General features: G+C 38.0%; 1 protein-coding gene across 7 annotated transcripts in view; it reads right to left on the reverse strand.

The window, feature by feature from the left end:
* CTNNA3 (catenin alpha 3) overlaps window positions 1-13,958 on the reverse strand; it is a 1,499,312-nt gene that overhangs the window by 1,457,344 nt on the left and 28,010 nt on the right. The window lies entirely within an intron of this gene.

A 13,958-nucleotide genomic window follows, 5' to 3' on the forward strand; every position in this document is an offset into this window, starting at 1 on the left:
TCTCATCTGTGACAAAGTCTACCGTTATTTCTTCCTCTATCGGCTCAGTCAGTTACATCCTCATGGTAACAAAAGAAAAGTAGTAGATGGCCAAGAGGTAGCAGAATTGCGTTCAACCATCAGAATGACTTTCCAAAACCCTAGATTTTTCTGGGACAAAAAACTAAACAAACAAAAACCCTACTTAAAGATTCCAAGCCCCATTAGAAAGTCCAAAACAATTCCAAAGAAAATAGAACTACACTACAAAACAAAATAATTTCTCTTCAAAATTACATATGACATTTGTAAATTGTTTAATATTTTTAATTGCCCTGTTTAATTTTTGCTAATTGTCCATTATATATTAGAAGCTCTAGGATAATTTTAGAAGATATGTTTCCAGTTATCACAACATTATTATATTTCTCATGAGCACATAGTGTTGTGACTAACAAAGTCTTGTACAAGGCACAAATTCTTTATTTTACAACTTACCCACTTCATTTTGGAAAAGCATGTACATTGATTTGCCCAATCTACTCTAAAAATATTTTACCATCTAATTAGCTAAAATCATGACTACCACAAGTTTATTTTGACAGAAGACAAAAGTCTTCTATGCTTCTCTGAAGGTATTGTCACAAACATCAAGTTTACTAAGTCAACGGTGGCAAAAATAAAGCAGATCTAAAGGCTCAAAGAGTGATCTCTCTTTTCATGCTCCCACACTCGCTACTAATGACACATCCTTTACGCTAAAGTATAAATTCTCCAAAGAAATAAGAAATAATCATTCTCTTCCTCAATTGTGATTCAAAATAGCATATTACAGCTTCTTTTCCTTTAAAAGAGAATTCTATTTCTGATAATGAAAACAAGTTTTGGATTCTTCACTCCATAAAATTGTTTTTAATACCTGAATGTGGCAGTCTCCTTGCTCATATAATAACTAATGGTAGTCATGTAAAAATCATATTTTACATTTGGAAATAAATGTATTTCAACTGTTATTGATTCTTTCATAAAATTTTGTATCTTTAACTTTCTAAACTGACATAGTCTCTATAATATGAGAGAGAATTATTTATCAAATTAATTTATAAGATAAGCATCCAGAAGAAAACTAGAAAGTCAGTTTTTCCAGTAATTTGCTTATCCTTTTCACCAATCATCTACACATTTTAGAACATACAGATAACTAATTTTTGTTGTTGTTTTCATCCAACCACTCAATTCCAATTTACTTTCCAACTCTGAGTTTCGTTTCTGACACATCCTGAACTGTCTCCTTCAGCAATTCTTGGTTTCCTCAGGTGGCTTAAGAACCTACATCTAGGGGTTGGCCCCGTGGCCGAGTGGTCAAGTTCGCGCGCTCCGCTGCAGGCAGCCCAGTGTTTCATTGGTTTGAATCCTGGGCGCGGACATGGCACTGCTCATCAAGCCACACTGAGGCAGCGTCCCACATACTTCAACTAGAAGGACCCACAACGAAGAATATACAACTATGTACCGGAGGGGCTTTGGGAAGAAAAAGGAAAAATAAAATCTTTAAAAAAAAAAAGAACCTACATCTAAAAGGTCTTGCTAGTCTCAATCCTACTTGTGACTAAAAACAATTTTTAAACAAATGCTTTGAGGGGCAGGAGAGATTGAATGACTAGTGAATAGATACTACTTATTTAAAATAATCCTTTTTACTTTTAGCAAAAATGCCTCCATACATTTTATGCTCTATTTGAATTTTCAATTCACTTTTTATATATTTCATTTTATCTTGAAAACAGTTTATTACCTCCCTAAACTATTGCAGTGGGCTCATAACAGATGATATTCACACCAATGAACAAGTCCAGAGCAAGCTCTAACTCTGACATATGCTAGGTATCATGAGTTCGAGGCGTGACTGGCATGTGCAAATGGGTTATGTCCCATGGGCAGCTGGAAATGCTGCATCATATAGCTCAGGAGAAAAATCAAGCCTAGAAATAGAGATATGGTAACTATGCATCCGTGTTTCACCCTAAACCATGAGACTAAATGAGCTCTCCCGACTCTGAGAGGAGAGAGAGATAAGGCACCAAGGATAGTACTTTCAAAACAAGTACCTGTTAGGGGTAGGAAAAGAAGCTAAGTCATGAAAAGAATAAGCAGAAACTCAAGGCAAACTTGGTTCAAATTCAAGTTCTAGTTTACTCTGCTTGGCCTCATACACATTGACCCCCCTTTATCCTGTCCTCCTCGTGTTGTGAAATGAGACCTGTAAAGTTGCTATGAAGAATTACTTATAAAATTACCCATGGACTCTAATAAAGAGCTAATTACAGTGCTAAATAATTCACTTATCAATTATTGTTATTTTGTAGAAAGATGGTTTTCTCTTTGTGAAATTCTACTTTTCCAAATCAAATGCCATTGAATTTTAGAAGGCTGCTGTGAGAGACAGCAAATGGATTGCCCATCTGATTTAAAAATGGATGAAGAGTCATTAAGTTCACACATTTTTATTTAGCAAATTGAATCCATTTCACCAAAGGAAGTCATTTACCCCATCCATGATAATAATTATAATTAGGCAACAAGGAACATGATCCTGAAATTAGAGAGCTTAAGAGCTGCTTCCAGAGTTGTAACAAATGCTTAACAGAAAAAATGAAAGACGCACTAACACATATTAATAAATTGTGTATGTTTATTTAGAGGATTGGGTATGGGTTGGTTAAAGGACAGAATACTGAACTAAAAGCAAAAGAATGACAACAAGTAAAAAATAGAAACCTCTGGCGTCTTGTTCCCACATAAGACTTATGGAATTGTGCCAACCTGCTTCATTCCAGAGCAGAGAGCCACTCACTGAGGCTATATTAGAGATAGAGGAAGGAAATCCTTCCTCCCACTGTGTTTCCAAAGATAATAACAGAAAACTAGAGAAAGATGGACTTCACTACCAAGCAGCCATGTTTATTTTATTCATGTCCCCCATTGACTCTCTAAAAGTCAATTCTACTAGTTTTGCCTTATAGAGCAAAAGAAATACATGTACAAAAACAAAGAAAATCAATTTTGCAAAACTCATAATATCCCTATATCGTCCAAAGAATAACTGCCATAGTCACTAAACTTAAACTGTAACATCATTCCTATCAGGCCTTCAATTGTACTGAAAAGCATGAAGCTCATCACAGAGTAAGGTGAAATAAACTCAGTCGTGGACATAGTGAATCACCTTTCTTCAACTCTAAATAAAAACCCTGCCCAACAGTCTGAGTAACCCACACACACACACCCCAAGTCACCCCCACTTTTTTTCTCTTGGGTCTTGTGCACAGAATTAGATTGACACAATCAGTCATGCTCCTCAAAGTTCAACTGCTGGAACTAGTCCATGAAAAGCCTGTTTTATTCTATTTTTTTTGGTCACATTCTGTATCCCCCAGCCTCAGTTCCAGTCCCCTCCTCCCTTCCTATGGGCATTCACTCTGTAGTAGTTAATGGGTGGCCTTCCAATCAACTTTCCATAACTTCTTTGACATATGACATATACCTTTACAATGATACATAGCTTTTTGTGTGTATGGATTTTTAAATTTACACAAGTCGTATTGTACTTCTCATCTCTCTTCTCCTCTCTCTCTCTTGCCCGCTCTCTCTCCGCTTAGCATTACATTTTCATGGTCTATCAATGTTGAACTATACAGATGCAGTAAACACCACAGGTTAGCTCACTCAACACATAATCCTAGCTCTCCCTTGCCTTTCACAGCTATGAAAGCAGGACATTAGGTTTCCCAGACTTCTTTGCAACTCAAAATGGCATGTGACAGAATTCTGGCCAATGAGGTGTCAGCAGATGTCTGCTGAGGGGGTTTCTGGCAAAGCTTTTACTTTCCCTCTAAAAAGGGAGTCAGACCATGTTGCCATGGCCCTTGGTCCTTCTTTCTACTGTCTGTGGTCTGATGCATGGACATAAAGCAGTCTTACTGCAAAGCGGAGGAGGAAAGATGACAGAGCAGAACTATAGAAAGACCTTGGGTCCTTGATATCATCAGCTCTGAACTTTTTACCTACAGATTCCTTGTTATTTGAGAAAAATGGGTTCCCGACTAATATAATTGATTTAGTTTGTTATTTTTGGTTTGTAGCATTCTATCAGATGCATCTATAATGTATTTTATCTGTCCATATCCCTATTCAAGAATATTTAGGTCATATCCAGCTCTTTGCTGTGGGAAACAATGCCATGATAAACATTCTCATACATGTCTCTGCGCGTACCTATACAAGAGTCCCTCTGATATATTCTGCTATGGGCTGAATTGTGCCCTCCCCAAAATTCATATGTTTGTAGTCCTAACCCCCTGTACCTCAGAATGTAGCTGTATTTGGAAATAAGGCCTTTAAAGATGTGATGAAGTTAAAATAAGGCCACTTGGGTGGGCCCTAATCCAAGGATTGGTACTCTTATAAGAAGAAGAGATTAGGACACAGATACACACTGAGGGATGACCGTGTGAGTGTGAAAACATAGTAAGGAGACAGCCATCTGCAAGCCAAGGAGAGAGGCCTCAGGGGAAACCAAACCTGCTGACACCTTAATCTTGAACTTCTAGCCTTCAAACCATGAGAAAATAAATTCCTGCTGTTTGAGCCACCAGTCTGTGGTTCTTTGGTTATGGCAGCCCTAGCAAACTAATACAATTCAGAAGTAGAATTTCTAGGTCAGAATGCATGCGAGTATTCAATTTCAACAAATATTCCAAATTGGTGTCCAAAATAACACCACCAGCAGAACATGTGGGTTCACATGTCCCCATCTCACCAGCACAAGATACTGCATGACGTTTCAACTTCTGCCAACACGGGAGGAACAAAGCGGATCTCATTGTTGTTTTAATTTGCATTTCTGATTACCAAAGTAATTGGTGATCTGTTTTAGGTTGGCTAGCCACCATTCAAGTATCCCTTCAATGAATTGCATACATTATTTTTTACCCATTTTTCTTCTAGTCGCATGATTTTTCTCACTGATTTCCAAGAATTCTCTGTATATTCCATATATAATCCTTTGTCAATAATATTCCTTGAAAATATCCTCTCCCTGCTTGATGTCTCTCTTTGTATCCTTAAACAGTCTACCATCTGTATATGAAAGTTCCATTTTCTTCACATCCTTACAAATACTAGGTTATTGCCAGACATTAATTTTTACCAGTCTAATAGGTATAAGGTATCCCATCATTGTTTTAATCTGTATGTACCCAATAACTAGTGAAACAAGCTAAACATCTTTTCACTTATTTATTGGTTATTCCAATCTTCTCTTCTTCAAATTACTTTCTACTTATCATTGACCCATTTCCCTGCTGAATTGTTCTTTTCCTTATTTTTTAGGAGTTCTTTATAAAATCTTATCCTAAATCATTTTTGTTGCATGGTCTATAAGTTGGCTATTTCCACAATAATGATACATAACAAACCACCCTAAAATTCAGTAGCATGAAGCAGCATTTATTTTCTCTTGTGCATTTTCAGGTTGGCTGGAAGCTGGCTAATCCAGGATGGACCTGGCGGTGCTCACTCCAAGCTGTAGATTTGGATCCAGATCTGTTCTACATGCTTCTCATCCTCCTTGGACAAGTAGGCTACCAGGAGCATGTTCTTCCCATGGCAACGACAAAAATACAAGGAGGGCAAGTGAAAACATAGAGTGCCTCTTAAGGTATGAGCTCCAAACTGGCACTTTGACTCTTCTGCTCACATTTCAATGGGCAAAGCAAGTCACACGGCCAAGTCTAACGCTAATGGGGCAGGGAAATATACTCCTCCTCTAGTGGGAAGAACTGCAGCGTCACATGGCAAAGGGCGTGGACACAGGGAAGGAGAAGAATAGGGAACAATAAGGCAATCAACTTTATATGGATGACTGGTAACTATATCCTCTCAATTGGTAGCTTTTATTTAGCTTCTTTTTTGTTTTTTTAAAGATTGGCACCTGAGCTAACAACTGTTGCCAATCTTCTTTTTTTTTCTGCTTTTTCTCCCCAAATACCCCCAGTACATAGCTGCATATTTTAGTTGTGGGTCCTTCTAGCTGTGGCATGTGGGACGCTGCCTCAGTATGGCCTGATGAGTGGTGCCATGTCCTTGCCCAGGATCCAAACCAGCGAAACCCTGGGCCACCAAAGTGCACAAACTTAACCACTCAGCCACGGGGCCAGCCCCTATTTATCTTCTTTTATGGTGTCTTTTTTTCTCACAAAGAAGTTTTATATTAACGTAATTAAATATTTCATTCTTTTATTTTATTGCTTATGTTTTCAGAGTCCTATTTAAGAAATGATTTCCTACACTAAGATCATAAACTCATTCTTCTGCTTCTCCCTAGAGGGATGCAATCACAAGGATCAACGACCAATATATTTTAAATTAGCATATGTATAAATGCAAGATTATATAATGCAAACTAAGGGCCAAGAGACCAAAGTTAAACAAGTAATCAAAGTTAAAAATAATTACCCCAGGATGACTACTTATTACAGGAGAAATTTTGAGGTAGGTCTTTTAAAAATGGATACAAGCTGACAAAGAAGAAAAAGATGCAGGAATCATAAAGAATCACAAAACTTGATATTCTTCCATTAATATATCTTTATTGATCTAAACTATATATTCAAAACTGCAAAGCACAAGACCACAAGAAAATACATTCAGTCTTCTCAGGTCATAACATCTAGGAGAGAGAAAAAAGAAACTTTTACAGAACTTATCAAGTATTAAACAATATATGTTATGATGACATATTTGTAAAATATATATGTACATGTGGTAATAGTAGGATCTACTTCAATAGTTTTGGGTAAAAATGAGGTCCCACCTGTTATTTTTTCCAAATTAAAACCACTTCTCAATTGCCAGACTAGCAGGGAGTCCAAGGTCTCTCTTGTCTATCAAATTGTTCAAAAACTCTGGGGGCCTCTTGATCCACCTCAGAGGGAGAAAACCAGAGAGTCTGAGAGAATACAAGCTGAAGGCTGCTGGTGTTCTGCTCCTGGCACAGTTTACTGATGAAAACGGATCCCCCACAGGCCAGGGTGACCTTTTCGCCTGGTGTGCGCTGGCCTTTGCTGTTGCAGATTCCAATAGTGGCCACAGCGATTCGTCAAGAGAGAAGCAGCCTGCTCCTCAGAGGTAAGACATGGCATCCGCGCCAACAGCTTTTTAGTTTACAGAGCACAGTGGCCGGGTCAGGAGGGCCTTCTGCCTCCAGTCGTGCCCATGACCGGATAGCCTGTCCCATCGGGTAATGCCGGCCACAGCAGGGCTAACAGCTTAAGGTCTTCAATGTTCCTTCTTATTAGATCCTTTCTTAATCAGAACCGGCTCAATGCATAGAAAACCTTCTAATAATAAAGACATTGGAAAAGGAGGAGTCCAGGTCTGCACTCTTTTCCTCTCTGAAGACTCCCAGACTCTTTACAAATTTCTTCCAGTCCTCCCAGTGTTGACAGCCCTGCAGGTGCATGAAGACTGGGAAGAGCGACCTTTATCAAATCAGAAAAAGACCCTGTTACACCCGTACCTGAGACACAAAAGGGTAAAGACCTCACAAGGATTTGCAAACGCTGGGGGAAAATTTCTCTTACATTAAGGTTGCTAGATAAAATACAGAATGCCCAGTTAACTTTGAATTTCAGATAAATGATGAGTAGTCTTTTGGCATAAGTATAGCCTATGCAATATTTGGGACATACTTATACTTAAAAAAAGTATTGGTTGTTTACCTAAAATTCAAACCTAACTGTGTGCCTTATATTTTTATTTGCTAAATCTGGCCATTCTACCTTATCTACTTCATTAATGGGACAAATTATGGGGTGGACAGCTAGAACTCCCTTGTGCCTAAATTTAAAACAGCCACAGAGCCAGACCCGCACATCCATGTATCCTGACATCCTATCAAGGACTTGGGGCTGACAGAGCCCATCAAAAACCCCCCTCTCACCCCTTCCTGCACAGTAGCTGCTTGTTTGATAGCCAGACATGTTTCCTGGCCACCTCTTAGTAATACATATACTTTGTTATACTATACTCTGTTAGAAGGTTTTAGTTCCCAGAAATGCAACATGGGATAAAAGGGGACAAGGGAAGAATAACATATTGTGCCCTGGGATATGAGATCCCCAACACTAGGGAAAAACATAAGAAAAACACTGGCAGAAGGGTATTCTAGAGATTAGGTTTGGTGCATCTCTTTTAGAAAAGTGAATCTAAATTTTACAAAGTGAATTCAAATTATCTCGGGTTAAATTTACCTCCAAGTAGAGGACAAAATAACAGAAATAAGAGAAGACTTGCCCCAATGGATATGTACCTCCTGTAGCCCAGAAATTTAGCAAGATATTTGCCCTCCACATTCAGATGTGAGAGGGAAATTCTGTAGTTCCAAAGTTGATAGTGATGGAGCTGAAAGGGGATGTACACATCTCACTGATGACAAACACCAGGACTGAATAAATCTGTTGTCTTTCAAAAATAAATAAATAGAAAAAATCCAAAATTAAAAAGACCATATAACATAAAGGAGGAAGACAATGTCTTAAATATGGAAGGGAAAATTATCCTCACAAAAAAGAAAATTTAGAATACACCTACTCTGTGTTTTCAGTGAAATACGCAAATACATAAATTCTGGGAAAGAAGTGATGAAAAAACTAAATTAAATGAAAAGAAACTTGACTGAAATGAGAGGTCAAGATAAAAAGAGACAAAGCAAAGATTTAAAAATAAAATAATTCAGGGACCAGCCCCGTGGCCGAGCGGTTCAGTTTGCGCGCTCCGCTGCAGTGGCCCAGGGTTCGGATCCTGGGCGCGGACACGGCACCGCTCGTCAGGCCACGTTGAGGCGGCATCCCACATGCCACAACTAGAAGGACCTACAACTAAGATATACAACTATGTACTGGGTGGGGTTGGGGAGATAAAGCAGGAAAAAAAAAAAAGATTGGCAACAGTTGTTAGCTCAGGTGCCAATCTTAAAAAAATAAAATAAAATAACATAAGATAAAATAATTCAGAGCCAGCCCTGATGGCTCAGTAGTTAAAATTTGGCGCTCACCCCTCCAGCAGCCCAGGTTCACTTCCTGGTCACAGAACCACACCACCCACACCACCTGTCTGTCACTTGCCATGCTGTGAGGGCAGCTCACATAGAAGATCTAGAACAACTTACAACTAGGATTTACAACCATGTACTGGAGCTTTGGGGAGGGAAAAAAAAAAGAGGAATATTGGGAACAGATATTAACTCAGGGCCTGCCTTCAAGGAATTCAGAGACTGGCGGAGAACATTTTTCAAAAAATACTAATAATAATATTAAATAAAAATAGTTAAATACATAGAATAATTCAGCAAAATGAAAAAGATAATAAGGTAATTAAAATAAGAATTGGAGGAATCACTCCTCTCCTTTATCTTCTGCCTCTTTATCAGCAACTTCATCATTCGGAGAGCAAAAGAAGCAAAGAATGGAACTGCTACCCTGGGCTTAATTCTTGCCAACAAAGAGCAATATATTAGTGAAGTGAAAGTGACAGGAACTTTGGGAGAAATTGAACATACTACCTTAGAGTTCATTACACCCAAAGAAGAAAACACAAAACAAAATAAGACAAGTATCTTAGATTGCTTAGCAGTTCAGAGAAAATACAAGACTGTCCCAGAGCCAGAGATTCTAAAATGAAAGCCAGGTCAAAAAATAAAACTCACTATTGCAATCACAAATGAGGACAAAATGGGAGAAACATACGCAAACATAACTCACTGTGGCATACAAGGAGCTTTCTAAAGAGCTGAGAATTTTAAAGGACATACAAAGAAGAATGAAAAGGGTAAAGGTAAGGATGAGCACATCAGTTAGATGTTAAAAGGTTTCCCATTCTCAGCACTATTGACATTTTGGACTGGCTAATTTGTTGTAGGGGGTTGTCTTGTGTGTTGTGGGATGTTTAGCAGCATCCTTGGCCTCTGTATGCTAGATACCAGTAGTACTAGCCTCCTACTTGTGACAACCAAAATTTCTCAGACATTGCCAAATGTCTCCTGGGGAGCAAAAGTACCCTGGGTTGAGAACCAATATATTACAGAGCACTGGAAAACTTGCATATATTATCACAGAATCATTGTTGGCATCTTCGAGTAATCACAGCATTGGGAATTGACAAACGTTCTTCCACACATCAAAAAAGTAAGTTCTAAAAATTAAAACCAATAAATTTGCTGTTGATTCCCAGTAAGTTTTAATATAGTATCAAAATATTATTAATTGGAAAAGAGAGAAATGATTTCATGATATCTTGGCATAGTTTCATTAAGAGCCACTCATACTAAATGAATTTAATTTTCTTCTCTTCCTTTTTTTTCCAATATCACCTCTAAAAAAGATAAACTGGTTTCACTAAATCATCTTTTAAACCCTTTGTGAAATCTTCTTTGACAAGATAAAGAAATGTGAGCTGTCTCATCCACTATTGGTTGAAGTATACACTGGTAAATCTTTTTGGAAGGCCCTCTGGCAATATCCATAAAATTTTACGTGCACAAGTTCTTAGACTGAGCAATACCACTTTTAAGAATTTGAACATGTGTACAAAGATGCATGTCAAAGATTGAAGTATTGTTTGTGATAACAAAAAGCTAGAAACAACCTAAATGTGCATCAATGAGGGACTAGTTAAATAAATTGTCATATATTCTTTCATTGGTGTGACTTTGTGACTAGAGGAAAAGCCTTAGGAAATATACAGAATCCAATTGGATGTCATTTGCCTAGTAGGAGGGGAGATATGAAAAACATTTCACAATCATCATGGCTTGGGCCCCAACCAGAGCTTAGCCAGGAGACGGGCCTTGGAAGGCCCCTGCTGTGCCAGGTGTTCACCCTTTAGCTGCTGGGTCTAGGAAACGTCTAGAGGGTCCCAGGCAGAGGCCAAGAGGAAGAAAGCCACCAGAGAGGGGGAAGAGGGAGTGCAAAAGCATTTTATATTTTAACAATTTGTATGGCCTTACTAGGGAATATCAGTCTTCACCAACAGAAAGCAACAACATTAAAATAATCCAAAATTGCATGGAGCGATAAACTGGTTAAATTTAATCAAGCAGCAGCAACAATAAAGAGTGAAGTAAATTTATACATACTGATATGGGACAATTTTTTTTTATTTACACCAGCAACTGATAGCAGTTGCCTCATGAGAAAGGGACCATGGAACTGAGGGCTTGGGGTCAGGGCAGAAGGGAGACTTATTTTCATTGTAATCCCTTTGTGGCAGATGGTATAGGTTTGCTAACACCTCTTCCAGCCCTGGTCCAGCTTTCCTCCTCCTCTACAGAGACTGGAAAGCTAAGACATCTGCTTTCCTCAGACTCCCCGACAGGAGCGGGACCCAGATCTCACCAAACACACACAGCTTGGGTGAGATTTTCAGGCATCAGATCCTCCTGAGAAAGCTGTGCGGGGCTCCTACTGCCCAGCCAAAAAGTCAGCAATGGCGGAAGCTGGTACCTCTGTAGGACCATCCCTCAGGTACCGCTGGACATTTTTCCTAGCTGCCCTGTCTTTGGCTATTTCTCTGGCTCTCCCAGAGAATCTATGAGCTATCTAATGTCATTTATAAAATTCTTTCTGCCAAAGCCAGCTAGAACAGACTCTTGGTGGCAAGAACCCTGGCTAAGACACCCTTTGTAAAAGTAAAAAGTAAAAATAAATGTGCAGATATAACTTTTTCAGTTTAAAAAGTTAATTTTTATAGAAGGTTAAAAAAATAACAGACATGCAAGCTAGATGGTGGCACAGTTCAGGGAGGAAACACCTGGTCAAAGAAGCAAATCCCAAAGAGCCAGCCTAGAGATCTGGGTCTGAAAAACCCATCTGAACATCAGCTGTGTCTCAACTGCCAGAGGCACTTCTTAAAAATACAAATGGGGGCAGGGCCGGCCCAGGCGCAGCCGTTAAGCTCGCACGTTCCACTTCGGTGCCCCAGGGCTCACCGGTTTGGATCCCAGGTGCGGACCTACACACCACTTGTCAAGCCATGCTGTGGCAGGCGTCCCACATATAGAACAGAGGAAGATGAGCACGGATGTTAGCTCAGGGCCAGTCTTCTGTGGCAAAAAAGCGGAGGATTGGCAGCAGATGTTAGCTCAGGGCTAATCTTCCTCAAAAAACAAAAAAAATACAAATGTGGACTCAAATCAAAGGCTCTCCTTCTTATAAATTATAACCAATTTAAAACTATGATGGAAGGAAAGATAACATTTATGATAGCAACAAAAGTTTGTAAAATACTTGTGTAAAGACAACTTTAAAACTCTACTGAAGGACATAAAAGAAGAATTAAGTAAACAAAAAGATGATATATAGGCAGATTAAATATTACAAAGGTGTCATTTCTCCCAGAATTAAAATATTCACAGGCTATTATAAGAATTTGATAAAATGTTTTACTAAAACTTATCTGGAAATAAACATTATGTGATTATATCTAGGAAAACCCTACCGGGACAGAAAAGGATAAGGAGAAGAATTAATCCTTCCAGGTATTAAAATATGTTATGAAATAATGTTATTTTAAAAGTATGAGTTGGAGAAAAATTAGATAAGAATATTACTAGAAAGGAAAGAGAGTTGAGAAACAGATGCTAATATAAATTTAGATTATGATAAATATGGCATTTCAAATTAGCAGGAAAAAGAGTGATTCTTAATTAAATCAAATTGGATGAACTGAATAAAGATTTAAAAGAAAAGTTAAAATAAAAGTGTCTCTCAGCCTCATTCTTTGCTCAAAATCAATTCCAGATATAGCAAAGAATTTAAAATTCTGAAAGAACGTATGAGTGAATTTATGTATACAGTTATGTATACATAACTGAAGTAGAAAACCCTTTCTAAGCAAACACAAAATCCAGAAACCATAAAAGAAGAGGTTTAAAAATTTGAGTACAAAAATATTTAATTTTCTGTATAATTTAAAAATAAAGCATAAGGGCTAGCCCAGTGGCGTAGTGGTTAAGTTCACACACTCCACTTCAGCAGCCCAGGGTTCACGGGTTCAGATCCCAGGTGCAGACCTACACACTACTCATCAAGCCATGCTTTGGTGGTGTCCCACTACAAAATAGAGGAAGACTGACACAGATGTTAGCTCAGGGCAAATCTTCCTCAAGCAAAAAGAGGAAGATTGGCAACAGATGTTAGCTCAGGGCCAGTCTTCCTCACCAAAAAAAATTTAAATAAGACATAAAATATAAAAGTCAAAAAATAAACAACAACTTAAGGGAGAATACTTACAACACATTAAACAGACAAAAAGCTAATTTGCTTAATTTACTAGGGGTGGATAACAATTTTAAAAACAAGTACTGGAAGTCCTTGTCAGCGCAATCAGACAAGAAAAAGAAAAACAAGGCATCGGAATTTGAAAAGAAGAAATAAAATTGTCTCTATTTGCAGATAACATGATTTTATATATAGAAAATCCTAAAGACTTCACCAAAAAACTGTTAGATATAATCAAGGAATTCAGTAAAGTTGTAGGATACAAAATTAACATAAAAAGTCAGTAGTGTTTCTATACACTAACAACAAATTACCTGAAAAAGAAATAAACAAAATAATCCCATTTACGATAGCATCAATAACAATAAAATACTTAGGAATAAATTTATCCAAGGAGGTGAAAGATCTTTATTCTGAAAACTATAAGACATTGATGAAAGAAATTGAAGACGACACAAATAAATGGAAAGGCATCCCATGTTCGTGAATTGAAAGAATTAATATTGTTAAAATATCAGTATACCAAAAGCCATCTATAGATTCAATGCAATCCCTATCAAGATTCCAATGGTGTTTTTTACGAAAGTAGACAAAACAATCCCAAAATTTATATAGAGGGTCTGGCCCCGTGGCCAAGTGGTT

The sequence above is a fragment of the Equus asinus genome, chromosome 2, assembly GCF_041296235.1.
Source record: "Equus asinus isolate D_3611 breed Donkey chromosome 2, EquAss-T2T_v2, whole genome shotgun sequence".
NCBI lineage: Eukaryota > Metazoa > Chordata > Mammalia > Perissodactyla > Equidae > Equus > Equus asinus.